The sequence below is a fragment of the Marmota monax genome, unplaced genomic scaffold (assembly GCF_021218885.2).
Source record: "Marmota monax isolate L192 unplaced genomic scaffold, Marmota_monax_Labrador192_F-V1.1 WCK01_AAM20220418_F8-fsc00018, whole genome shotgun sequence".
Taxonomy (NCBI): Eukaryota; Metazoa; Chordata; class Mammalia; order Rodentia; family Sciuridae; genus Marmota; species Marmota monax.
Window position 1 is genome coordinate 4673973 of NW_026692201.1, and position 26468 is coordinate 4700440.

A 26468-nucleotide genomic window follows, 5' to 3' on the forward strand; every position below is an offset into this window, starting at 1 on the left:
AAGCATTCAGATGAGACCTCAGCTCTGTATGACACATTGATTATAGTCTCATGAAAAACCTTGAAGCACAGTAACTCTATTAACTCATGCCTGAATTCCGGACCCATACAAACTATGAGATAATAAATTGTGTTTATAAGCCACTAAGATTGCAGCAATATTTTTATTCAGTGTTTATAATATACCTATTATTATAAGTAATACCATATTTATTCCTAGAAATGGGAAAACCTCCTCTTCTGTTAGGTGATCAATGTAGGGAAGTTTTTGTGTGTTTGTTTTTATTTATTTTTTTATTGTAGTTGGTTGGACACAATACCATTTATTTATTTATTTGTTTTTATGTGGTGCTAGGATCAAACCCAGTGCCTCACATGTGCTAGGCGAGCACTCTACTGCCGAACCACAACCCCAGCCCCTGTAGGGATGTTTTAGTGAGTACTTTTGCCTCAGTTGTATCCTCAGATACTCTGATTTAGTTGGTTTGAAGCTGTGACCTAGCTATTAGAATTTTCAGAACAACTTAGATGATTCTAACATGTAGCAAAGATTGAGAACCACTTCATAGGCACTTTTTCATGTCCCCCCCCCCCTTTTTTTTCAACTGTCACCTTTTTTGGTCTTCTCAGATTCTATCCTACAAATATCACTTTGCTTCAATACTGACCTGCCTGGGTATGCACAATCTGTCCTGTCCTTGAGCATATGCACGTCTTTGTTTCAGACAGCAGTGACGAACCCAGACATTTATAAGGCCTCATAGATGGTGACACTCAGAAAAGAGACAAGTCAGTCTCTGTGATTCCTGCTCCTTAACTCAATGGTACACATTTGGGGAAGCAGCAAGACAGCAGTGTCTGTCAGGAGGGAGGGAACTGAAAATATGTAATGAGGTCTAACATTTTTGGTTCATGAGTAACACATCCTGACACTGTTTAAGAAGTTTCAAGAGACCATCAAATGTGCTAGATTATAAGAAGTAACAGAAAAACACCATGAGAAGGATATGCAGTAAATGCTGGATGTGTATCATCATCACCCCGTAAATTCTGAATATGAATACTTTGAGAGAAAGACCTGGCTTTCCTCCTTCCCTTGATAAATCATATAATGATTCTTATTTCCTTAGAGCCTGTATTTAAGGGCATATGTCTGTTTGGGTATAGTATACAGAACTATCACACTGTTATTTTTAGTAGTCAATATGGCCTGTGGCTAGCTTGTCCTGACTGATAAATGTGTTTCTGATTTGTCCTTGCAATAAGTCACAAAGGACACTGGACAGAAATCTGCCCAGGGTGATATGATTACATATTATGTTAATGGTTTGGGACCTTGAAACCCCCAAATCACAGGAGCATAATAACCTGACTTGGGGAATAAAAGTCTGCTCTGGATGGAGGCCAAGAGGATATCCGACAAAAAACTAGCCTGCACTTGCATGTATGCAACCAGCTTCCTGCTCTGTTGGAAGGCATCCTGCCCTTCTGACCTCCCACCCCAGAAGAGCAGCCTCACTGCCTATCACAGGCACTGCAGGTGACTGTGAATGACCATTGTCTCCCCTCCCCACTTATAGCTGCTAAATTGTGCCAGGGGTTAGAAGTTGATTTATTGCTTGTTTGCTGTAAAAATTGGCCTACATAAAAAGAAAAGCAATTTAAACAGTACCTTTCTGTTGAGTTTTTATCGCTTTTTAACGCTTCTCTTAGATGAAACAACCTGAGATTTAGGCAGCAGTATGCCTCATTCCCTATCCAAAGAGCCATCTATCACTGGCACTAAGGCTTGGTGGATGGAACGTGCATGTTGGCATTAATAGAATAAGATTTCCCAGCTCAACCATTTACTAGCTTTATTATTCTTAGGCAAGGTGCTTCACCTTTCTAGGCCTCTCTGCTTGATCATTTTCTTGGCCCCGTACCTGGCACATGTTAAATGCTCAATAACTAGGAGCTACTATCACTGTTACTTGCACCTTTTCACCCAGAGATGTGTTCTACCCAGGCACATTTTTGCAAACCAGGTTACAGTTCATCCAGAGCTCTATGGACACCTAATCCCTTGAAGAGGTGCTCCAGAGCAAACGAGTAGCCTCACCCATATGTAGCAACCCATTCAAAATTTCTGTATTTGGAAGTCAAAATCCCCATTTGATCTTAACAAGTGCAAATTACATGGGCAAAATGTAGTGCTGGGTGCTGGAGGAGACACACAAACATAAGACTTGTGAGCCTGGGAGTGGCCCCTTCCTCATTCAAGTCTTCAAATGAGACCTCAGCTGTAGAAAACACACTGATGACAACTTCATGAGAGACCCTGAAGCACAGTCCCAATTCAGTCACGACTGGACTCAATTTTTTTTTTCCCAATACAGAAGTGATAATGATGTTAGTGGGGAAAGTATTAAATAAAATCCTAAGGATGATATCAGTTCAAATAATTTATTTACAGATATATTTTTCTAACACAAAATTGACCACTTATTATACAAGAAATTTTGTGTTACTTGTTTTTATGTTTTTTTTCTCTAATATTTATTTTTTTAGTTTTAGATGAACACAATATCTTTATTTTTTATTTTTATGTGTTGCTGAGGATCGAACCCAGTGCCTCATACATACTAGGCGAGCACTCTACCACCGAGCCACAACCCCAGACCTGTTTTAAATTTTAACATTTCACTTGCGATTTAGCCTTGGAGAGAATTTAACTAAATTTTTATCTACTTAGCCAAAAGGCATTCTAACAGACCAGATCCATTTTTTATTGTAAAATGTCAGAAGCTTATAGTTTTATTTTACTGAAGTACAAATGTATCTATATCTTATTTGTTATCTTATTTGTATTGATGCCTTATTCTCTTTCTGTTTGAACTTTACAGCTAAAATCTAAAATCATCGACTTTATTCAGCTTAAAATATCTCTCACTTGTAGCAAGAAGCCTGTGTCGCTTAATATTGCTATCAAAAAGGTAGTTGTGTCAAAAGAAAACAATACAATTAAGTATACCAAGGCTTAAGGAGCTTAAGAGGGTCATGAACTTATTGTGAAGTATTTTATATTTATAAAATGTTGAATTAAAATGATTTACTTTCCCTATTTCGTGTTATAAAATTATGTAATTCTTGATTCCCAATTTTGACAGGTCTCAAATGCTCATATCTGAAAATATAGCTCTCTTATATAAAGTATCAATGAAATTGTTCTTAAAATTAAACTATTGGGGCTGGGGCTGGGGCTGGGGCTCAGCAGTAGAGCGCTTGCCTAGCATGTGTGAGGCCCTGTGTTCGAACCTCAGCACCACATAAAAATAAATAAATAGAAAAGGTATTGTGTCCAACTACAATTAAAAAATAAATATTTTTTAAAAAATTAAACTATTAACCACAAAATTAATGGTGTGTACATGAAGGAACTGTTGTTTTCATGGGAAATTTGTAACAGTCCTTTCAGGCATAATCAATCTTTCTTTTCTAAGCCCCTGTATTCTTAGAACCAGACTGTTAAAGCATGTTAGCAGACTTCTGGAAGTTACCTGAATTTTTCCTTCCTTTTATCAGCTTGTTCAGAATAAGATGTCTGAACCCTGAAGTGGCTCTGTGTGTGCTTGTTCACTTGTATAATAATAATGTATGCTCCACTGTTCAGAGATTAGCTTTAGGTCCTATTTTCAAGTACTAAATGGTAGTATTAGCTGTAAAACTATCATCTTCTTTAAGATACAGCTGCAGAAGAAAGTGTGTAATGATTTTCTTCAGGTCTTCCCAAGGAATACAGGAGCAACCACACTTGCTACTCTCTGTTTGGCTGCATCCTTTCCCATCCAAGAATCAATCCGTTTTAGTATAGTGAGTTTTCCATTCAGTTCTTCCTGTTTCAGGATCTTAATCAGATCTTTATAGTATTCTGTTATAATGCCATTTTCAAATGAAATGTCCTTACAAGCAGTTATCACACATTTTATTACATGCTTCTGAGTTCTGCACTTCATTAAATGCTGAGCTATTAATACATTGCGACGTTTGCTTATGTTTTAGCAGTATCTCATAAAACTTATATTGTCCCACATTTTCCATGTCCACCATCAAACTTACTATGAATATATCTTCAAGGCCATAATACCATTTTCAATGGCTTTACTCATTGAATGATGAATAACAAACCTCACATCTGATTTATCAATTCCCACCCAAAATGCAACCATTGCCACTACCACCTGAAGTTCATTAGCTGACCATCTTGTATGAACCTGGTCTTATCATCTGGTTCTATATTGGCAGGTAAGGACCTGCATGGATTCCCATTCTATAAACTAACAGTTACTTGTTCAGAGTCTTTCTGAGAAAAACAATATATGATTCCTAATTTCCCTTTGTATCTTCCATTAATGAGCTTTACTATATCCTCAATAAAATTTTCAGTGTTTGCTGAACCTCATAATAAAGATTTGGATGAAGCTGTGAAAGTAAAACGCTTTTCAACATACAAAATTTTCTAAGCATCTTTCAAAACATGATTTTTGCAGTTGCAGTCAGCTCAGTTAGTGATGCGTTAGGGAACTGCTGCTTCAAGATACCAAGTGCCTTATGATCAGGTCTGAAATCACATCCCCAATGATTACAGCCATGAACTTCATCCACAGCGAATAAATCTTGTTGCTTCATAGGTTTTCTCTAGACTTGAGCTAAACAAGGTAAAAGTCTTTTGCAATTTTCTCTGGAGTCACAGAAATTAGCTTTAACTTGGAGTTTTTATTTACCATTTCAGCATGAACCCATTTCACATACTCCTCAGAATTAGAAGCATTTAACATGTAACTGAAATTCCAAATTCTTCTGAAACCATTAAATGATCTTCCAGAAGATCAATGAGCGTAAATCACAAGTTTAATTTCATTTGAACATAATGCTGGTTACTAATAGCATAAACTTTTTCACCTCTTGAAGGTATAAAAAAGAAGTACTTCCTTTCCAGCCATTGTTACATTAATAGTTTCAAACTGTCTGCAGTTTAAAGACATTTTGCAGAACATCTTTCATGTTATCAGACTATGGGAAATCTATATTCTAAGCAGGAGGTGAAGAATCACATTCATTGCTTACCCCAGCATCAAAACCCTTTAAGCAGCACTTTCTGTGTTAGGGAACATTTTTTTCTGAAGAAGCTTTTGTTGCTTTTCCATGAATTCTTGAATTTGAATGTCTACTGCATGGAGTTCATTGGTTATAGAATTCAATTCCTCAGTTACAGCTCCTTGGCAGGGGGCAGAAACCAGTTCCTCCAGCTCTTGCTGAATCTCCCTGCAGCAAGTTGGCCTGCAGCTTCTTTGGCTTCTCTGAATCTTTCAGTAGGCTTGCTTGCAACTTTCTGTGGCAAGAGCACCCACTCTTCAGCAGGATACCTGCTCCCTGAAATAAATACCATTCTAAAATTGAACAGGAGATCCAAATTTCTGTCTTTCTCTGCAGCTCTGCAAATCTTGGCCTGGATTCTTGACCCACAGAAATTATTCTGTTTAGACCACTGAGTTCATGCAATGTTGCTACTAAAAGGCACCAGCTTCTAATAGCTTATGGTCTGTTTAGAGAAGCATGACATGCCTACTGTATGTTAACCAACAATAGGATGTAGCATTTGGTGAATGGTATGAAAAAGTGTTTTATTCCCATGGTGATCTCTGGTTAAGCTACATGTGGAATTCTTACTATGTAATGATGATCAATAAACCCTAAAATGCAGAATAGAGCGATTCATTTAAATTCAGATGATTGTTTAAAAAATTTTAAACTTTATAGCAGACAATTATTGTGCTCTCTTTAGTCATGCATTAAACATGCAGAGGAGAGAAATGAAAAGGTAGGACTTAAAAATCTATACCTGTGCAAAATTTACTATTGTCATTGTGTTAGCTTTGGCTGCCCAGAATCTAGGGAAAAGTATGGTTTTGATTCATTTTGACTCATCCACTGTGTTCTTTTGCCTGAGTGAAGTCTCAGCCATGGTGCTCTGGGGTTCCCATTGAGAAACGATGACAGAAGAAGTCTGATTGTAAGCAGCTTAGTCTCAATTTGGGGAAAGCAAAGTATGGTAACTATAAAGATTCTTCTGGCCTCCCATAATCCTCTGCTAACTGTATTATGGAAATGATGGTAATTACTACAAAGTCCCTGGTGATTCCTATGTCTTTGGTGCTGTTCATTGTCAATTCACCTCGGTCAACCAGCTGTCTCATGGACTTGCCTTTTGTACCAAACCTTTAATGAAACTGGCATTTGTGTCAATAAACTTTAAGCCCGTCTTGCTGAGATAATTATCTGGGTCACTCAAATTTCAGCTACTTCAAATAATTATAGCCTTTTAGCCCTGAATATAAGGTGACAATTAAAGGAGAAGGAATCAGGGGTCCCCATGCCCAAGTCAATTAGAGAAAATGCTGGAAGGTCTTAGCTCAGGCCTCTGATTTGAATGTATAAGCCTCTGGCTATGTCAAGGACTTGCAGAGAATAAGTCACTCAGAAAATACACATTTGTTTGGCTGAACCATGATCTAATTTGCAGATACAACAGTTTTCCCATATTAGCAGTTAAGGGGAAAGCTATCTCAAGAACATTATTGTCAGGACTGTTTTGTGGTACAGTCGTACCAAGGATTACCAGAGTTCAGTTCCATTTCCCCTAAGAACAATAAATATAACACAAATCTCTGCATACATTTCAAAGCTATTCACACCCGGGGGTGGGGGGCGAGAAGTGATTTTTACAGTCTCACTAGATTTCTTGTTTTTCCTATGGTTTAGTAAACTTTTGAAAGGGTGCCCTTTGATCACTTCATTGTCCTCATATATGTAATGTGACAAAGTTCACTAATTACGAATTACTCCTGTTCTCATTTTGGTCAAAAGCTTGAAATGTTCAGGAAAAAGAAATCTCTGGAGACTAGGAAATTGTGACACTTAAATCCCTTTCCTTCCCAGGACTAGAAAGACAAAGCACTTTATTAATCACCCCCACCCCCACCTCCATCTCCACCTGTCAACGTTTAAAACTGGAGACTAATGGTAGACAGGCTTCTCCTGCAGGTCGTAATTGCCTTTCCAACAGAGAAGCTATCTCCAAAGCAACCAAGATATGAGCTATGAATTCAAGCTGTGACTCTCTATGTAAATTGCTTGCAGTGAAATTGAAATCTCCCAGAAGAAAGCGGCATGGATTCAGTCTATTAAACGCTTTCCTATCACAGATGCGGGGATGAGCTCCACACTTCCTACACTGTGCATGGAGATAAGACCCGAGTGCTTTACAACTTGGTCTTAAATTTGAAAAGAAATACTGCCATTATCAATGATATCATTCAATAACAATTTTTCATCATTTAAAACAATCTGTCCACAGCTGCCCACATTAATACCAACGGGAAATAATATTATTCCATACAGTCTAACCTCACATTGGCTTTCATTTTTCCCACATTAGCTTAATCACATTTTTTTGTACAAAGTATTTTTGGTCTTTGGCATGCCCTGAATATGCAGTACTAAATATTCTCATAAATTGTCCTGTTTGTTTTCTTGTTTTAAATTATTTTTTAAATTGATTTTTTAAAAAAAAAAATAAATGACAGCAGAATGCATTACAATTCTTATTACACATATACAGCACAATTTTTCATATCTCTGGTTGTATATAAAGTATGTTCACACCAATTCGTGTCTTCATACATGTACTTTGGATAATGATGTCCATCACATTCCACAATCATTGCTAATCCCCTGCCCCCTCCCTCTTCCTCCCACCCCCCCATCTAGAGTTTGTCTGTTCCTCCCATGCCCCCCCTCCCTACCCCACTATGAATCATCCTCCTTATATCAGAGAAAACATTCGGCATTTGTTTTTTTAGCATTATCTTCTCCAAAGCCATCCATTTACCTGCAAATGTCATGATTTTATTCTCTTTTATTGCTGAGTAATATTCCATTGTATGTATATGCCACATTTTTTTTTTTTTTGGCCATAACCCCCTCTACCCCAAACCAGGATCTAGGGCCAGATAATGTTTTATTGCACGAAGCTATATTATTATTTTTCAATTATTAAACAATTATTGCCTGGGGGATAAGATATATGACCCTTGAGGCACAAAATTTGGGAAACACTTGACATGCATCATGGGACCATCAACACTGCATTTGACCCAACTCTTTTTTTTTAAATATTTATTCTTAAGTTTTAGGTGGACACAATATCTTTATTTTACATTTATGTGGTGCTGAGGATCAAACCTAGTGCCTCATGCATGCTAGGCGAGTACCCTACCTCTGAACCACAACCCCAGCCCCCATTTGACCCAACTTTACAGAGACCATTCTCAGCCCCTCCCTCTCTTCCTTTCCCCACTTTCCTACCTTCATCACACTGAATAACTTTAGGCTTCCTCAAACTCTGCCTAGAAAAACAAAGGGTAGGAAAATAAACATAAGGGACACACACTGTGACAGTCCCCAGCACACATTGCCCCCTCTTTCTGTTACAATAGAACCCTGATTTGGGGCAGAGCAGATGGCTACCTGGAATGGACTCTATCCCAGCCTCCTGTAGAATCAGGGATGACATGAAACTTGTCAAGGCCACAGTTTCTTTAGTCAATGTTTGGGAAACCCTTAAAATGTATCAGGCCCAGCCTCTTAGTCCCCTTTTCCTTCAACCTTTTCTCCATCGTGATGTCTAGTAGAGAAGATGGCAAGAGCTCCAACCATCCTCTGGCTGCAGAGAGTTGAGGGCCATACCCTAGTATGGCAGAGAACTCCACGGAACTAGCCCTGGACTACCCACCTTCAGTTCCTACTGTGAGTGTGAAGCCCACTTCCATCTTGTTTAAAGCCACAATTACTTGGAATTTCTGGAGTGGAATCTAATCTTAATTAAAGACCCTCTCTGATTTTCATTAGCACGAGAGGCTGCTTTTCATCGTGTCTGCATTCAGCTCATGGAATCTTTAAGCAACTGGTAAGGTCATATGCTTAACAAATGTTTGACTAATTACATGATTGATTCCCTAAGAAAAGTCTCATTTTATTCATTCACTTAATGCCCAAAATATTAGAATTCTAACCAATGGAAACTAAAGAGCAACTCTTACTTTTTTTGTAAGCAACTTGCTCTCAAACTCTGGAATTTAGGCTCAGAAGTCTACTCTGGTGTGACTTCACTTCTAGAACTCACTTTGCTCATTTGTAAGATGGGGCTCTTATCTCAGGGGGTTGGAAAATGGGGAAGGAGCAGAACAAGAGGAAATCCAAATGGGTAAGCCTCTGGCTCTACAAAGCTGCATTCCAAATAGTTCTACCCTTAGAATTCCACATAAGATTTTATTCAAAAGCTCCACTAAGGAAATGAGGATCTTAACAACCACTGAATCAGATCATCTATAAGATCCCTTACATGGTCATCATGAGGCAAGTGGAAGTACTGCTGTAAGTTGAGCGAATGGGAGTGGCATTATCCTAAACACGTCATCTGAAAACATGAGCCCTCGAATAAACTTTTCTTCCCTAAAATTACTCTGGTCAGATCTTTTAGTTACAACAGCGAAAAAGCTGACTGAAACAGATGCACATTGAAGGTTATATATTGATTAACAATTACAGATTACAATTAATCAGAGCAGATGTAGTCTGGATACATCTTGCCTCATTCATTCATGAAACATTTAACTAGAAGAAAAGAGAGGCAAGGTTGAGCAGTGCAGATTCCCACTTGCACAGCTGCTGGGGATGGGCCTGGCTGGAGGTGTTCATGCCCTGAGAGCATGACCTGGACCAGCCTGCCAGCTTCATCCCAGACAGGAAATGAACAGGGGTCCAGGAGCCAGGTGGCCCTGCTCTGGTCTCAACTCTGCCCTTTTGCCAAGTTTTTCTCCCTTTCTTGGATTGCTTCCTCTTCTGCAAATAAGTAAGGGGATGATTACAGCACTTTTAGTTCTGAAACTTCAGGTTTTAATGTGCAAGATTTGGGGAGTGGGACAAGTTGGAATGCTTTGCCTCCTCTTATAGTGTGTCTCTGGATAGAGGCATCTGCCCCACTGGACACTTCTGGATTCTCTTTGCCCTTCTTTTCATACCCCAGCTGTGAAGGTGGAGATTCAAGTAGTTGGTAATTTGGGTGTAGGGGGCAGGATGAGTGGGCATGTTGGACTCCATCTTCTTGCTTGGCACAGGATTCAAGCAGCTGGTTTCCATTCTGCCTCCAAGAACAGCTGCCCTTCCCTAGGGTGGGCCTGCCTCCACCTGGCACTGCCTAGAATCAAGCAGATGTTTCTCACCTGGGGACTCAGCACCACCAAGCCCTCTTGGCCACAGTCCAGTGACAGTCTGGCCTGGCATCATTTCATTTCACAGGCTGAATGCACAGTACAGCTGACCTAGTTGAGCTGGCCACTGACGTGGTTATGAGCCTCTGCCCTGTTGACGCCTTTCTTTGAAACAGGGTCTCCATGTGTTACCCAGGCTGGCCTCCACGCCTGGGCTCAAGCGATCCTCTTGCCTCAGTCTTTCAGGGAGCTGGGACTACAGGTGTATACCGCCTGTGTTTATCTTCACTGACTCTTTTATAAACTAACCCTATGAAGGAAATGTTATTATGATCCCACTTAACAGTTGAAGAAACTGAGACTCAGATTTTAAACACTTTGCCCAAGTTCTCACAGCATCTACCTCATAGGTCTGAGAACTGCATGAGCAGTTGATGAATGTGTTTCTCAAGGTTGTGTCACCAGGCCTGACTGAGTGACCTGTGATGAAATCGGTCTGGGGAGCCCCCCCCCCCCATCAACAGCCTGGTAGATACCAGGAGAAAGCTACCTTCTAAGTCACAGCTCCAAGAACTCTCAATCTGTCCCCACTGGGTTCCAGCTGGGTAGCAGCTGGTTGAACAGAGGAGAGATGGGGCCTCCATGTGCCCTAGGAAACCTTCTCTCTGATGATGTGGGGCATGAATTTGGAGGGCTGGGGTGGGCAGGCTTGCAGTCTCACCAAGTTTCTCTCAAGAGGTGCAGCTCACCTGGGGGGCCCTCCAGAGGGTGGTCTCCATCCCTCCCTGTCAGAACAGGAAATGTCCACCTGACAAAGCTGTCAGCTACAGTTAGAATGAACCCTAACTTAGGTGTCACCTCCTCAGGGATGTGTCTTCAATGGTCTAGATCAGCAGTTCTCAGCCCTGGTGACCCATTAAAATCCCAGAGGGATTTTTAAAAAGCAAAACAAAAGATGCGGGGGCCCCCATCCGTTCCCTGGTAAATCAGAATCTCCAGGGTTAACCACAGCCAAAGCCATGTCTGGGAACCACTGTTCCAGACTAAGCTCATTCCTGCATCTCCCAGGCTCACATCCCCCTTGGATATCAGTTTCTAAACACCGCAGCCATCTTTACCTGGATATCTGCATTTCCAGATAACCTTTGACCTCCAGGGAGCAGAGGTCACATTGTGCCCTCCCGTTCAGTGCCCAACACAGTTCTTCATGTTCAGTAGCAATTTAAATAACATTTAGTGAATAAAATCAAATAGGGATAACTTAGAATTCAGGAATTTTTCCTTTAAAAATCTCAATATATTTTTACACTGAAAATCAAAGTCAAATAAATGTTTGCATGTATGCATTTCATAATCAAAAAATTCATTAATAGTTCACAAATTGTTAGTTACATTAAACCCTATGAGGTAGATACTACAGCCTACTTTTGACCTTGAGCAAGCTAATTAAATTCCAAGCCCTAGTTTCTTCATCTTTAAAATAGGATGATGATTCCTTCCTCTCAAGGTTGTTAATGAAATAACTTTAGCATATAGCACATTGGTTCATAGTCAAGTTCAAGAGAGTGGGCTATTATTGTCATTCCTCTCATATTACAGTGGCTTAACAGGTTCTGATATATAAAGTAAATTGCCCAAGATCTCACAGGATTCGAAACCGAGGTCTTCTAAAGCTTCCCTGAATCTTATATTCTTGTATATGTCATGTTTAAAAACATTTTTTCTTTGAGCAAAAGGAGACATAGGCAAGCTCAGTTTTCCAGATGGGGAATGCAGGTCTCAGAGAGGTGATCTGTGTGGAAGTCATACAGACGGAGGCATCTGTTCAATGCAGGGAAGAGCAGCGGGTTAGGCAGGCACCTGTGCATCTCTCCTCTGCTCTCCCATGGGCTACCTGTGGGCCTTCAGCCAGCCACACACCACATCCTTTCCCCGTGCCTCAGTTTTTACCTCTGCAGACTCAGGGGACTGATGATATTATCATTAGATTGTCTCTACTCCGGGGCTGTGTGTGCCCTGTGTCTAGGGGCCCTCTGCGTGGTGTATGCACAGCAGCATCTGCCCCAGGCCCAAGGACGGGAGATAATAAATCATCTTCCCTCCTTACCCAGAATGTCCCACTCTCCCAGGAGCTGGGGAAAGAAGAGGCTGCCCCTGGACCAGGTCCTGTGAGCCACTCCCTCTCCCACCCTCCCCCTCACCAGGCTGCCTTGTGCACTTCCTGAGCTGGGAAGCTCCAGAGAGCCCCAGGAGACTCAAGGGCTCAGGCTCTTCTTCTGGAGCATCCTGCAAGGTGGTAAAGAGCCGCTAACACTAAGGAGTCTCTGGCTTCTCCTTAATATCCCAAGGTGTCTGTCTCCTGTCAATCATAGAGTGCCCTTCTTCCAGGAGGAGTAGTTCTGGCTTTCCTTTAAGTTCGAGAACACAAAGAAACTAAGCAGAGAGTATATCAGAAACCAGACAAGTAAAAAGGGGGGGGGGCGGCGCAGAGAACCCTGATCAAAACCACACCAAAATATTTCTATCAATTATATTTGAGGAATGATATTTTTTTCTTTGGTGCTGTTCTAGGATTTTATTTTTGTAGTAGTAGGTATTGCTTTTCCAAAGAGAAAATGTACACAACATGTTTTTATTTTTATTCAGGGAGGAGTTAACAAGGAAGTGAATTGCCTCAGCTTCTTTTATCTTTGTCCTTTGAGAATCAAAGTTGAGGTCTGGGAAAGGCTAGCACCTGAGAACAGGCAGGACTCCCTTAGCTGACCTCGGCCACTGAGAGTCAAAAACTCACACCCACCTGGCACCTGCAAAGGGTCGTCCATGGACTGTCCATGGACTGCCCCTGGCCAGGCATGATCTGCTCTCTGGGACTCCTCTCTTCTCCCTCAGCCACCTGTTCTTGTCATGAGACGAGTATTCAGGTCCGGACATCCATACTAAGTTACTGCTGACCAGAGACTTAAGCATTCTGCTCAGTAACTCATTATCTCATCCTCATGAATTTAGAAATAGTGGCTGTCCTTTATAGAGCTGCCTTCTGTGCCATTATTTTCACATACCCTCAGTCAACCTTTTATTTATTCACTCATCCAATATCTACTGACCTATAGAGAGCAATATGGAGATTCTTCAGAAAACTTGGAATGGATTCACCATTTGACCCAGCTATCCCACTCCTTGGTTGATATCCAAAGCACTTAAAATCAGCACGCTACAGTGACATAGCTTCATCAATGTTTATAGAAGCTCAATTCCCAATATATGGAACCAATCTAGATGCCCTTCAACAGATGAAAGCATAAAGAAAATGTGGTACATACAATGGAATATAACTCAGCCTTAAAGAAGAATGAAATTAAAGCATTTGCTGGTAAATGGATGGAGCTGGAGAATATCATGCTAAGCCAATCCCAAAGAACCAAAGGCCAAATGTTTTCTCTGATATGCAGATGCTAATTCACAATAATGGGGGAAGGTGCTAGAATAGAATAGAAGTAGTTTAGATTAGACAGGGGAGTGAAGGGAGGGGAGGGGATTTAGGGGTGGTAAGATTGGTAGAATGAATCAGACATTATGACCCTATGTGCATATATGATTACTCAACCTGTGTAATTCTGTATCATGTACAATCAGAAGAAAAAGAAGTTATACTCCATTTTGCATGATATATCAAAATGCATTCCACTTCAAGTATAATTATTGAAAACAAATTTTTAAAAAATCTAGTGACTTTCTGCATTAGACCAGGCATTATGCTATGCTTGGTGCTGAGGATGCAATATTGAGCAATAAATTCAAAACACCCACCTTTAAAAAGTTAATAGATTTTATTTCACATCCTCTCAAGAAATATGAATGGTTGACATGATTATTCTCATTTTACAGACAAGAAAACTGAGGCTTAAACAGACTTAATAACTTGCCCAAGTTCACAGAGTCAGAAAGGAGCAGAGCCAAGATTTGTACCCAGATCTATTTGAAGTCCAAAATTTGTACACTTTCTATACTACTATACTCCACCATCTCTTAGCAAACACAGGAGCGTTGGTTGTCAGGCCCTGCATTTCTGGAGTTTTATTTACTAAACTGCACACACTGGAAGGCATGTCTTAAATTTCTTTATAGCTGTGCCTAGCACAGCATTGTTGCCTAAGAGATGCTTAAAACATAGACGAGCGACAACATTTGAACTCACTGGGAGCCCTTGACAGCTCACCTTCCCATCTACCTCTTTAGTCATCTCTATCTCTTGTTCACAGCCAGATTTTTTAAAGAGATGCCTCCACTCTCCGTGTCAGCTTCCTCACATGCCATTCACCCCTCACCCACCGTCCCTGAGAAATGTCCCCTGCAAGAGAGGCAGTAACTTCTTCATCAGTAAACCCAGTGGGCACTACTCAATTCATTTTATTTGTCTTTCCAATGTGCAACTCTTTGAAATCCTGTTTTCTCAGCTTCAGGACTCCAGTTTTCCTCCTACTTCTCTGGCTGTCCCTCCTTGGTTCCTTTTTAATTACTCTTCCATTGCTCCTCAATAAGCATGGGTCCCCCAGGGTGCCAGCGCACTGTCTTCTCCCCTCCCTCTTTCCACTCTCCCTGGACAACCACGCTCCCCCTCATCCTCACATCTCTGCCCAGATCTCTCACCCAAGATTTAGACAGCAAACCTGAACTCAGTGGGATCCTGAAAAGCTGTCCTCCTTCCTGTGTCACATACAAGAACTAATGACACCCCTGTCACCCAGATGGAAGCCTCCTCCTTCTCTTTCACCTCCACATTCAATCTAGCACCAACCCCTGCCAGGTCTACTCCATGGGAGTGTCTTTCATTATTCTCCTCTCTCTTTCACAACCACCACCTAATTTCAGGGCTCTATCATTGTATCCTACGGTCACTTCAACAGCCACCAACTGCTCCTATTTCCTTCAGTGAGTCTTGCTTCCTTCAGTCCAACCTCCATACTGCAGCTGGAAGAAGCTTTCAAAGACTGCAGACGCCATCATCACTTTTCTGCCTTCAATTGTCTTATGGAGGACTTGATCTGAACTCACATTACCATGGCTCAGAGGACTCAATGATCCAGCTCCTGCCTACCTTTTTGGCATCATTTCCTTCTACCCTCCACCCCACTCCTGTGTTCTATGCTCTGACTATATTAAAACAGATTGCAGTTCCCGTAGCCTGCCAGATTCTCCACCCCAATATATCTTTGCACTCACTGTTCCCTCGCCTTGGAAAGGCTTTCCTGACCCGCCTCTGTTCTCCAAGATCCGATTCAGGTGCAATCTCCTGCCGGAAGACTTCCCTCCACCCTCAGCCTGGTGAGGGGTTGTCCTCTGGGCTTCTATTCTGCCCACCCTTCCCTTACTCATGGTACCTAGTGCCCTGCTCTATAATATCCATGCTCTGTCCCCTCGACTTAGAGGATCTGAAGGGCAGCACTGTCTCTTTCCTCTTTGTACTTGCCATCTGCATTCTGCTATGATATTTGATATATAGATGCTCAATGGAAGGATGGGTGTGAAGGGGTCCGTGGGGGTGGATATTAACGTGTAGGTGATGGAAACTGGAGTTAAGGAGGCTGTCTACTCACACTCCCCAACTCCATCCTCCAGGACCAAGTGGAGCCATGCAAAATGGCCCCAAAGCCCAGTGCCAAGCAGAGTTCTGTGAGCTATCCGGGGAAAGCACACAGCACAGATGGAGACACAAAACAAATACAGTTTAATAACCAGCCACATTTTTTTTAAAATGGGTATGTCCAGGTTGACATGAAAAGAAACTCAGAAAGTACTGGCTTCTATTTAAATGGATATCCACAGCTACATTCTAAAGGGATGCAGAGGACAAAGTTTTGATCCAACGACCTAAGTGTTCCATTGGGTACAACTTGCACTACTGCAGAGCAAGCCGCAGGACCTCTGACAAAAGGGAATCTCCTAAAATCGATCTAATCACCTATTGAAAAAGAAAAAACAAACCTATGGTTATTTAGTATGTTAAGAAAAGGAAGTGTTCAAAATCATCACTGAAATTGTACTGAAGGCCTCAGAATTCACAAACCCAACTGACCACAACCAGAACAATGAAGACGATAATACAGAGTCCTACTGGGGGCTATGCACTGTGCTTCCCTTTCCCAGAACCCAGCGTTTCACATGACAGGCACCTGCACACCTCCTCTTTAATCTGATACCAAGTTCCCTATCTCGGCTCTAGTTTGGGGCAATTCAGATGAAAGTTTTCCAGAGGCAACCACTGAACACTTCCTGATGGAAACTGATTCTGCTCTTTGTCTAATAAAGATGTCTCTTCGGTGCCAAAATTGAGAGCTCCCTTCCCTTTCCCATTTTCTTCCCTTTCCTTTTCACATATTCACCTCCTCCTGCTCAGGACACTACAGCTGTCCGGAAAAACTTTATTTCTATTGCATATGAGGGCCAATCTTATTTCCAATTCTTTGCATCTGTGGCTGCCTGTCCCTTGAAGGCTTCCCACAAGGAACTCTATGGTACCCTCAAGTCTCCGTTCAAATACTAGTACCCTAGAGACACACTGGCTAATTAGTTGCTTAATACTTGCCACCAACTCTCTCCATCCCATCACCCTATTGTGTTTCTGCAGGATAAGACATAGAGGGGATCAACCAGGCTTCCTGAAAATTTTCTGTGACCCCTTGCTCTAGTTTGGAAAGTCCCCCCAAGACCTATGTGTTTAAGGCTTTGTCCTCTGTCATGGTACTATCGTGGGATTTCCTGGGGAGTTTCAGATCACTGGAGGTATACTTTCCTCAAACCATTGTTATTTGTGTCTGTAATAGTAGCCAACCTAGAAGCCAAATAATCTGAAATTATCACATTTATTTACTTATTGTATGCTGCTGTTCTCCATTACTTCTACAAAATGAGATCTAAGAAGGTAGAAACCTTTACCCTTGATCACCACCATATCCCGAGAACTCAGAACTGTACTTGGTAGATAATAAAGACACATTAGACAAAAATGTAATAAATATATGGTAAGTATTTGCAACAAGAATGAATAGATAAAAGCATGAGTGAGTCGCTGGTTCTCCTTGCTAACTCTCTGCCCAGGTTTTTCCTTGTACGTCCCTTTCTGTCCACCTCTCCCAGCTTGTGTGGCCCTGTTCCCAGGCTTCGCAATACCAGAGGTGCTGCATCTTGCCCACATACTCCCCTGGCCTGAACATGGAAAACCAAGTTTTCTGGCTCAGGGGTTTGAACTTTTCCTTAGTGCTTTGTACACCCAGATGAGCTTGGAAAAGCCTTTTGACATAAGACCACACTTCAAAGAAAGTCACCTGGGATATCGGATAGCATCTGGTCCCTCTCTGGGTCACCACCACAGTGCTCAGTTTCTTCCCTTTCATGCTGAAGTATCAAAACATGAAAAACAGGTGGTTACCAGCTATGCAATCTGTCGGATTTTCCTCTCACCTCCCAAGGATTCTGGTGTGATTTGAGGGCTGATTTGGGGTGACTTGAGGCTGTGAGTCTCAAAACACATCAGCCTTGGTTTAGAGCCATGTTGTCAATAGAAATAGAAAGTGGACCACAAATGTAAGCCATAGGTATAATTTTAAATGTTATGGTAGCCACATCAGATTTAAAAAATATATAGGTGGAACTTGAGGACATTATGTTAAGTGAAATAATGAAGACAAATTGTATTTTCTCACTCTAGTGGAAGATCAAAATAAAAAAAGTCAACCTCCTACAAGAAGAAAGTAGAACAGTGATTGCTAGAGGAAGGGGAGGGGAGGGGAAAGGGGACAGGGGGAGGATATGGAAGACCAAAACACAGTTAGATAGGAAGAATCCGTTCTAGTGCTGTACAGCACCAGCAGAGTGGTTGGTTTACAACTTATATATTTTATAAAGAACTAAAAAAGAGGACTTCATAGACTCCAAACACAAAGAAAAATGTCTAATATGATAGAATTCTAATTACCTTGAACTGCTTACTGTATGCATGTACCAAATGATTATATTGTACCCCATAAACATGTAGATTTATGTTGGTTAAAAATTTAAAACTATATGTAATTTTTAAGTAAAAAGAAACCAGAGAAATTAATGTTAATGATATATTTAATTTACATTCAAAATATCATTTCAATATACAGTCACTTAAAAATTAACAAAATATTTACATTCTTTTTTATACTAGTTCTTTGAAATACCAAGTGGATTTTAAACTTACAGCATGTCTTAGTTCAAAATGACCATATTCTAAGTGGTTACTAGCCACAGGTAAGTTCAAAAGTATACTGGTTATATGAAAGTTCAAGTACTTAAACATGTCATAAGTTCACATGCTCACTAGCCACATGTGGCTAGCAACTATGATACCGGACAGGGTAAGTCTAGAGCAAAAGGTATTGAATTAGACTGTGGCCAAGTTTTGTCCTGAGTCAATCCATGTGACACTACTGCAGAGCAAGCCACCTTCATCTGTAAAATGAAGCTAATTACATCTGCTTCCCAATTGTTATGGTTTAGGTATAAGTTACCCCCCCCCCTCAAAAAAAAAGCTCATGTGTAAAACAACACAAAAATGTTCATAGGTGAAATGATTAGATTATGAGAGCTGTAACCTAATCAGTGGATGAATTTGCTGATATGGATTAACTGGGTGGTAACTATAGTCAGTTAGGGTGTGGCTAGAGAAAGTGGGTCCCTGGTGTGTACCCTTGGGGTTTATGTTTTGTCCCTGGTGAACAGTTCTCTCTCTAAATCCTGGTTGTCATGTCCTGAGCCTCTTTCCTCCACCACACCCCTCTGCCGTGATTTTCTTCCTACCTTAGACCCAGAGTTATGGAGTTGGCCGACCGTGGATTGAACCTCTGAAACCTTGAGCCAAAAGAAACTCTTCCTCTGCTTAACTGTTCTTGTCGGGTACACTGGTCACAGCAACACAAAGCCAACTAAAACAATAATGTTTAGGGAAGGAATTAGAGAGCAAACATAAGTGAAAGTGTTAAATGTAAGACGATTTGATTTTTGTCAAAAAAAGAAATTAAGCCAGGAAAAACATGACACATATCCCATAAATATGTATAATTATTATTTGTCAATTTTTAAAAAGATTTTTTTTTAATTTAAAGTGGATTTCAGTATTCTCTCTACTATTCCTCTCCACTAATATGAAAGTTATTCAGCAAAACAAGAAAAGGAGAAGGGATACTCGCCTTCTGGATCAACGGATGACTCCTATTTGACTGCTTATCTGATCCTTCTCAGACCTAGGAGGATTTGAGGCGGGGGCACTGGAGTGAAAGTGTTAAGCTACACTGTATTACAAACCAGCAAGTAATGAATCTGGTACATCTCCTCTGCTCTCAGGGACTTTGACTATGAAATCAGCTGTCCTCACACTGAACTAACTCAAGAAGAGGGGGGCATTAGGCCCTGGCTTGAGCAAAAGATCAGAAGAACATAGGATTACTCTTGTTGTATAAATAAACATAACACTGCACATGCACAAACATTTTATGATTTGGTTTGGATATCAGATTTCATTAGCATTTTGTTTTAGTATTTCTGTCTCAGTTATCAATTGATACATAACAAGTTATTCTGAAACAGTGTAAAATCATAAGCATTTATTACCTCATAGTTTCTGTAGGTCATGAATACAGGAGCATTCTGAGCTGATGGTTCTTCTTTAAGGTCTTTATGATACTGTGTCAAGGGGTTAGCCTGGCCTTCAGTCATCTGAAGGCTTTGCAGGGGCTGGAGGACCCACTTCCAAAATGGTTCACCATTCACTTGGCTGTTGGAGGGAGGCCTCAGCTTCTCCTCACGTGGACCTCTCCATGGTACTGGTTGACTGTGCTTATGACTTCTCCTCCCAAGGCTTCTCCCAGAAGGAGCCAACCCAGAAACAAGGGGGAAGTCCATGCCTCTCATGAGCTGGGCTCGCAGGTCATACACAACTCTTCCTGCAATATCCACTTGGTAACAGAGGTCAGCCCTGTTCACTAGGGAAAGTAACTATACAAAAGTATGAATACCAGGAGGCCAGGATTTGGTGATCATCTTGGAGGCTGACGGCCACAACTGCCAACTGATGATAGTCAAAAACAGGGTCTCTTAAATATTATTTAAGCATGATTCACTCTGGGAAAGAGTTTCTGGTTCATTCCTAACACACAAACATATACACATGAGATGTGTATCCTCACTCACTTCGAACATAGACCTTCCATGATGAGAGAAGGAGGTCTAGATCTATCACGGCTCCTCAGGGCTCTTTCCCTGGACCCTAGAAATTGCCTCCGGTTGTCCCTTAAGTCCCCTGTTCTTCCCTGGTCCTTCTCCTCCCTACCAGTTCATAGACCACAGAACAGAAGAAGACCTGGCTGCAGAGCTTGTGATTTGGTTTGCAACAAGATTGTTTTGATATTATGGTGAATTCTCAAAGTGCAGCTGACCAGGTCTTTAGAAACAAGCAGAGCTGCCCTCCTCAAAAGATGAGAGCCAATCAATTGCACAAACAGGACTCTGTTTTTTAAAATGACATGAACAGATGTGCTCTCTTAAGAAGAGATGACAGAGGCTGAAAAAGCAGAGGAATTGGGAGAGCTCAGAAAAGGAGTGACCCTCCAAAACTGATTCCCACATTATTAGAGCCAAATGTATTTTTTTGCCCCTGAACTTGGGGTTCCTTTCTCTTCTCATTCTTTTCATTCCCATTTTCTTTAAAAGGTCAACAAATCCTGGCATTCCTCCTTTGAAAGTTCTCTAACATCAGTTTTCTCCAGTCACCTATGACAGTCTGGCCTGGATCCTGGCTCTGCCTTACTGTCAATGGCCCTGATGGGCAGCTCACGCCGAGCACTGTGCAGATCCAGGTGCAGGGCTTAGGCAGCTACTACCACCACACCATAGCTGTTCCCCTGAGATCTGCCCTTGGACATGGAAGATAGAGGCTATCCTCTAAATGGAGGGATTCTGGAGGCTCCAGAAAACACCTCTCTGTCCGAATGTGTTCCCACCATAATGATTCCCCCCATAATGTTTCCCCCAGGTGGATTTCCATCATTGTCCTCTGCCTGCCCCACCTCCATCCTGAAAATGTAGATTCTGCTGCAGCTAACAACACTTGAGAATGCAGTGGTTCTTAAACTTGACTGTGATTCAGCAAATCTGGGTGTGAGACCTGGGCATCAGTGTGCTTCACTGACACCCACAGGATTGCTGGAGCGTACTCTGAGCAACACTGTCCTTAAGCAACACTGTGACCTTGTTTCCCTAATTCTTTCCTCTCATGGTGGCTAAGAATGCAGACTGGTGGCAAATCAGGCTTCTCTGATAGTCCTGACCAAGAACCAGACTCTAGGGCTCTGAGCATCAGGAGTCTGCATGCACACACACACACACACACACACACGCATGTGCACACTTCACACCTGCACACACACACACACATACACAGGCACAGCTGCTGAATACACTGTCCCCATAGTGCCTGGCCTGACTCCAGACCACCAGGCTGTCTCTTGGGCCCCAAACCCTTAAAAACTACCAGGCAGATCGCCGCTTTCATCCTCCCACAGACAAAAGCACAGCTCAGAAACAGGCAGCAAATTCCTGCCTGAGGATACATATCTCTGGGCTGATTAAATAAACAGGGCTTAATTAAATTAAAGCAGGATCAGAACCTGCCTAAACTCTGCTGGCAGCCCAGCACCGTCCCTCATGAATCTTTCATTTTCATAAATGAGTGATTGCCTGTCTGCTATGGGGCTTGCCCTAAAGGAAGAGGGGCCTCAGGGTAGAAACAGCTCCTCTGGTCCAAAGGAAGTGGTAATGGGGTATTTTTATTCAGGGGACTTTGAAAGCTTTTTGTGCGCTATTTGAGGGAATAAAATTCCCATTCTGTCGCTGAGCACAGAATGGATATGACAGGCTACTGTCTTAACCCCAGAGGGCCGTGAGAATTTGGGGACAGCTGACCAAATATATGGTAGAGACAGAGAGACACACAGACAGAGAGACAGGACCCTGAGAAAGCAGAAAATTCAGCCACAGTTGAGGGCATCACAAATAGGCCTCGGGAATTCCAAGAGACAGATTCTCAATGGTGTTGGTGGCTGCCAGGAGTCAAGAAGGAGGGGGGAAAGCACCTGTTTTAAATCTTCTCAAAGGAGGAGCCCAGAGGAAATAATGAAAAAAGCAACTGTGTAAACCTGCTAGGCAGATAGGATTCCTCTGCTCAGTGGGGTCAAGTCCAGCTGCCTTCTCGAGGCACAGCCAGAGGCCTATGGGAAAGGGCTGCTCAGCACGCAGAGGGCCAGCAGGGCTGCCGCACTTCCTAAGAGCCCTGTATGTTACTGCTGAGTGACCCACCTGGGCTGCAGAGGAGGCAGTGAGGGGACATTACATCAAGAATGGAACTGAACTGGGGGAAGCAGCCTGGTCTCTGTCCCTGATGTGAAAAAGCCAATGACACAACTTGGGGGTCTCTCTCCAGGGATGTGCTTCTACAGCCCTACCAGTCTCTTACAGCACGCTGGGAAGGGAAGGACAAAGAGGTGACATGCCCAGTGTGCAAGCTCCAGCAGAAAGTCTTTGAGAAAGGAAGTCAAAACTAATGGGCAAGCTGTGGCTTTCACGCATCCACATTGCTTGTTGCCTCCATGAGTCCAGAAATGTGAGAGAGGGCCTGTGCAATCTGTCACTGTCCTCTGTGGGTGCCACTGACACTGCTGACGACATTATTTTCTGCCTCAAGCTTCCCCTCATCAGCAGGATTTTTGCTTAAGTTTCTCACAGACCTAATGTCTTCTATCACCTGATACACTCCTTGAGTCCCACACTGGTGATCGCTCAGCTCATCTATGGTGTCCTCACACTACCAACACAGGCTCTCAGCAACAGTTGAGTAGACTGCTGTTCCTATATCCTACTCACCTGCTTCCTCCTCCAAGCCCTAACCTGGAATACCTCTCCATCAGTTCTCTGACAAGCAGTAGAGATGTCTTCTTGTCATTCTGATCAAGAGCTCTCTAGCCAGTGGAGTTCACTCCAGCCTCCCTAGTGGCCCCAGGGTTGTGTTGGACCAAATGAGAAAGAGAATTATAGAACATGGGGCCTGCATGGTCTAGAGAAGCTGTCATATGTCATGGCTGGCTGTGTACTTTTGAGCACATTAAAGAGCCATTTTAAAAAAACCAAACGACCTAGGGCTTCTAAGTCTAAAGTGACTCCACTCTCAGGTTTATCTCTTCTGTCTACAGAGAATCCAAGAGAGACACATCAGATTATTTAGGATTTCAGTGTCTTGTAACACACAAAGCAGATGGAGGAACGTGAAGGAGGAGCTGAGCAGAGGAGACTGGGAAGAAAGGAAAAAACACAGAGGGCAAGTGTGAGAAATGAGGGTGCAGCAGGGTCACCAACTCAGTCTGTGTTACAGAACCATCTCCCTACATTTCCCTCTCGCAGCCCAGCTTACAAAACACCTGGCAGCCAGGTACTTACATTCAACTCTGAGGGAGGAAGAGTCCCAGAATAAAGCTGAAACTTTGTCAGTACAATAAATGCAAGTGGATTTTTTTAGGAGGAATGAGGGCACACTGTGTGGGACTATTGTTTGCCACACACAACTCTTCTCTGAGCTTCAGAGGCTCTCCAGAAGAAGGAATGGCTGCATCTTCCTATCCAAGATCAGCAGGCTGTTGAGAGAAGCCCAGATGTGAAATGGAAAGACCAAGAGGAACAAAAGAAGGAAAATTCATCTTGGAGGAAAAAATAAATTAATTAATTAAAATTATGAAAACTCTAAATAGTCCTTCCAGGGACATATGAAAAGACTCTTCATCCACAAAACAACAACACAGAAAAGAGACCATCAGAGGTGAAAGAAAAATCCTTGAGAAGTAAGGCTATCACTGCTAAAAAAAAAAAAAAAAATCAAAGTTAATAAAAGAGTGGAAAATTAAATTCTCAAAAATATACCAGGATATAGAACATTAAGATGAAGATACAAAAAAAAAGTGAGAGAAAAGCTACATAGGGAACAAATTCAATTAATAGAATTCCCAGAAAGAGGCAATAGCGGACAGGAAAGATGTCAATATGCTTCCCAGAGATGTAGGTGTTCAGGTAGAAATGGAAATCTCGCTTGAGGTTTAGAACAGTCCATTTTAAGACGCCTTCTGCTTAATCACATCAATGTGACATTTTGGAATACAAAGTACCAAAATAAATTCCTAAATGCATCAGAAAAAAAAAAAAGAGGTCTTTGGTTATAAAAATATAGACACACACACAGAGTTTCCAACTTAACTATGGTTCAGCAGGATTTTTCAACTTGATGATATGAAAAGAATAATTTTAAGTACTTTGAATTTGAATCCATACAACCATTCTGCTTTAGACTTTCAGTACATTATTCAATAAATTAGAAGATCTATTAAACACTTTATAAGACAGACTATGTGTTAGATGATTTTGTTCAACCATAGGATAATGTAAGTGTTCTGAAAATACCTAAGGTAGGCTAGGCTAAACTTGACATTCAGTAGATTAGGAGCAGTAAGTGCATTTTCAACTTGTGATATTTTCATCTTTTGACGGGTTTGTCAGGATGTAACCCCACTGTAAGACAAAAATAATCTGTATACATAAAAACCTTAATCTAGCTTACACTAACAGAAACATGAGTATTGAGTAACCACCTATTGATAGAAAATCTGTGAAAGGAAACTCAGGAAATAGGCAGAAACAAAGAGAGTTGGAGGAAAAAGAATGGAACCAATGTCATGCCACAGGAATAACCTGGCTCATGTAGAGCTGTCACTATCAACGCACCCTGCCTACGAAGTCCAAGATCACCACCACTCTGCCACATTTGAACTCTGAATTCTACTTCAACCCCCAGCAAAATACATTTTTGCACCACTTATTTCAGATTCAGAGCCCAAAATGGGGGCATCTGATTGGCTTAAGTTAGGCAGGGGCAAATACTCTAGTTTTGGTAAATCAGAGAGAAACTATCTGACTTTCTGCATAGAGTTTGGAATCCCACCTCCCACCAAGACTCACTCAGAGGTGGATTCTTGCAGCCTCAGATGCCAAGCCGTCAATAATACCAAAGTAATAAATCTTTACTACAGTCCCCCGCTCTGACTCCTCACCATCTTTATAGATACCACTCTCCATGTTTACAATTCCAAAACTTGTGTTCAAATGTTTATACCTACCATGTGCAAGTAATTGACACTCACTCCCTTAGTAAAACCAGTCTCAAGAGTTGGTGAACACAGGGGCTGGGGTTGTGGCTCAGTAGTAGAGCACTTTCCAAGCATGTGTGAGGCACTGGATTTGATTCTCAGCACCACCTAAAAATAAAGAAAGAAAATAAAGGTATTATGTCCATCTACAACTAAAAATTTAAAAAAGAAAATTGGTGTACCCAGAAGCAATCCAAGAATTTCTAGATGATATCCATTTTTCCTCAGCTGTATCTCAGTCCCATACTGATTTTTGCAATTTTATAAGCTAACATATCCTACATACAACAATAAAAAAGTAGGAAAGTAATATATCTGTATGTCTATATCTAGATATAGATATATAGATATGTATCACAGCAAGAAAAGAAATTTGAGTAAATATTGTAGTCTTCTTTTTCCTCAGCTAGTAATGGTAGCAAACATATTATAGATAATAAAAAGAAATCTAAACCAAATATATTTAACCAAATATATTTGTTCTCACAGAAATATGAGAACTGCCCTCCATATAATAAAAGCAATTCAAAGCAGACAACCTGCCACAGGCTTACCGTTTTCAGGCACTGTAGTAGAGTTTCACAATGTCAAACTGGGCATTGAGAAGTGGTCACCTTTGTGAATAAAAGTGCATCAATTTATCTGATTATTAAGAACCCCCTTTGGCCAGGATACATGCCTATAATCCCAGCTACCCTGCAGCAACTTCGCAAGATCCTAAGCAACTTAGTGAGAACTGTCTCAAACTATAAAGGACTGAGGATTGAGCTCAGTGGAAGAACACTCCAGGGTTCAGTCATGGTGAGCAGCCTCTTGGAACACAAATATTCTCTCACAACTTGTTCATTCTGGGCAGCCAACGTATATGACTCTTCTCCAAACCTCCTGCCTCAGTC

The 26468-nt window shown here is 41.6% G+C and overlaps 1 long non-coding RNA gene and 1 pseudogene across 2 annotated transcripts; both read right to left on the reverse strand.

Moving 5' to 3' along the window:
• Nucleotides 1-3397: 3397 nt before the first annotated feature.
• LOC124080589 (ATP-dependent DNA helicase Q1-like) lies at nucleotides 3398-5347 on the reverse strand (annotated as a pseudogene).
• An 8770-nt stretch (nucleotides 5348-14117) lies between these two features.
• LOC131423617 (uncharacterized) lies at nucleotides 14118-25855 on the reverse strand. 2 transcript variants are annotated; one of them, XR_009225388.1, is made up of 5 exons: nucleotides 25543-25855; nucleotides 19943-24012; nucleotides 19133-19257; nucleotides 17632-17701; nucleotides 14118-16268 (listed from the first exon to the last, which is right to left on the reverse strand). It is a non-coding gene; the product is annotated as an uncharacterized LOC131423617 (long non-coding RNA). The 2 variants fall into 2 exon arrangements; XR_009225387.1 differs by having other exon boundaries at nucleotides 19133-19575.
• Between the last annotated feature and the right edge of the window lie 613 nt (nucleotides 25856-26468).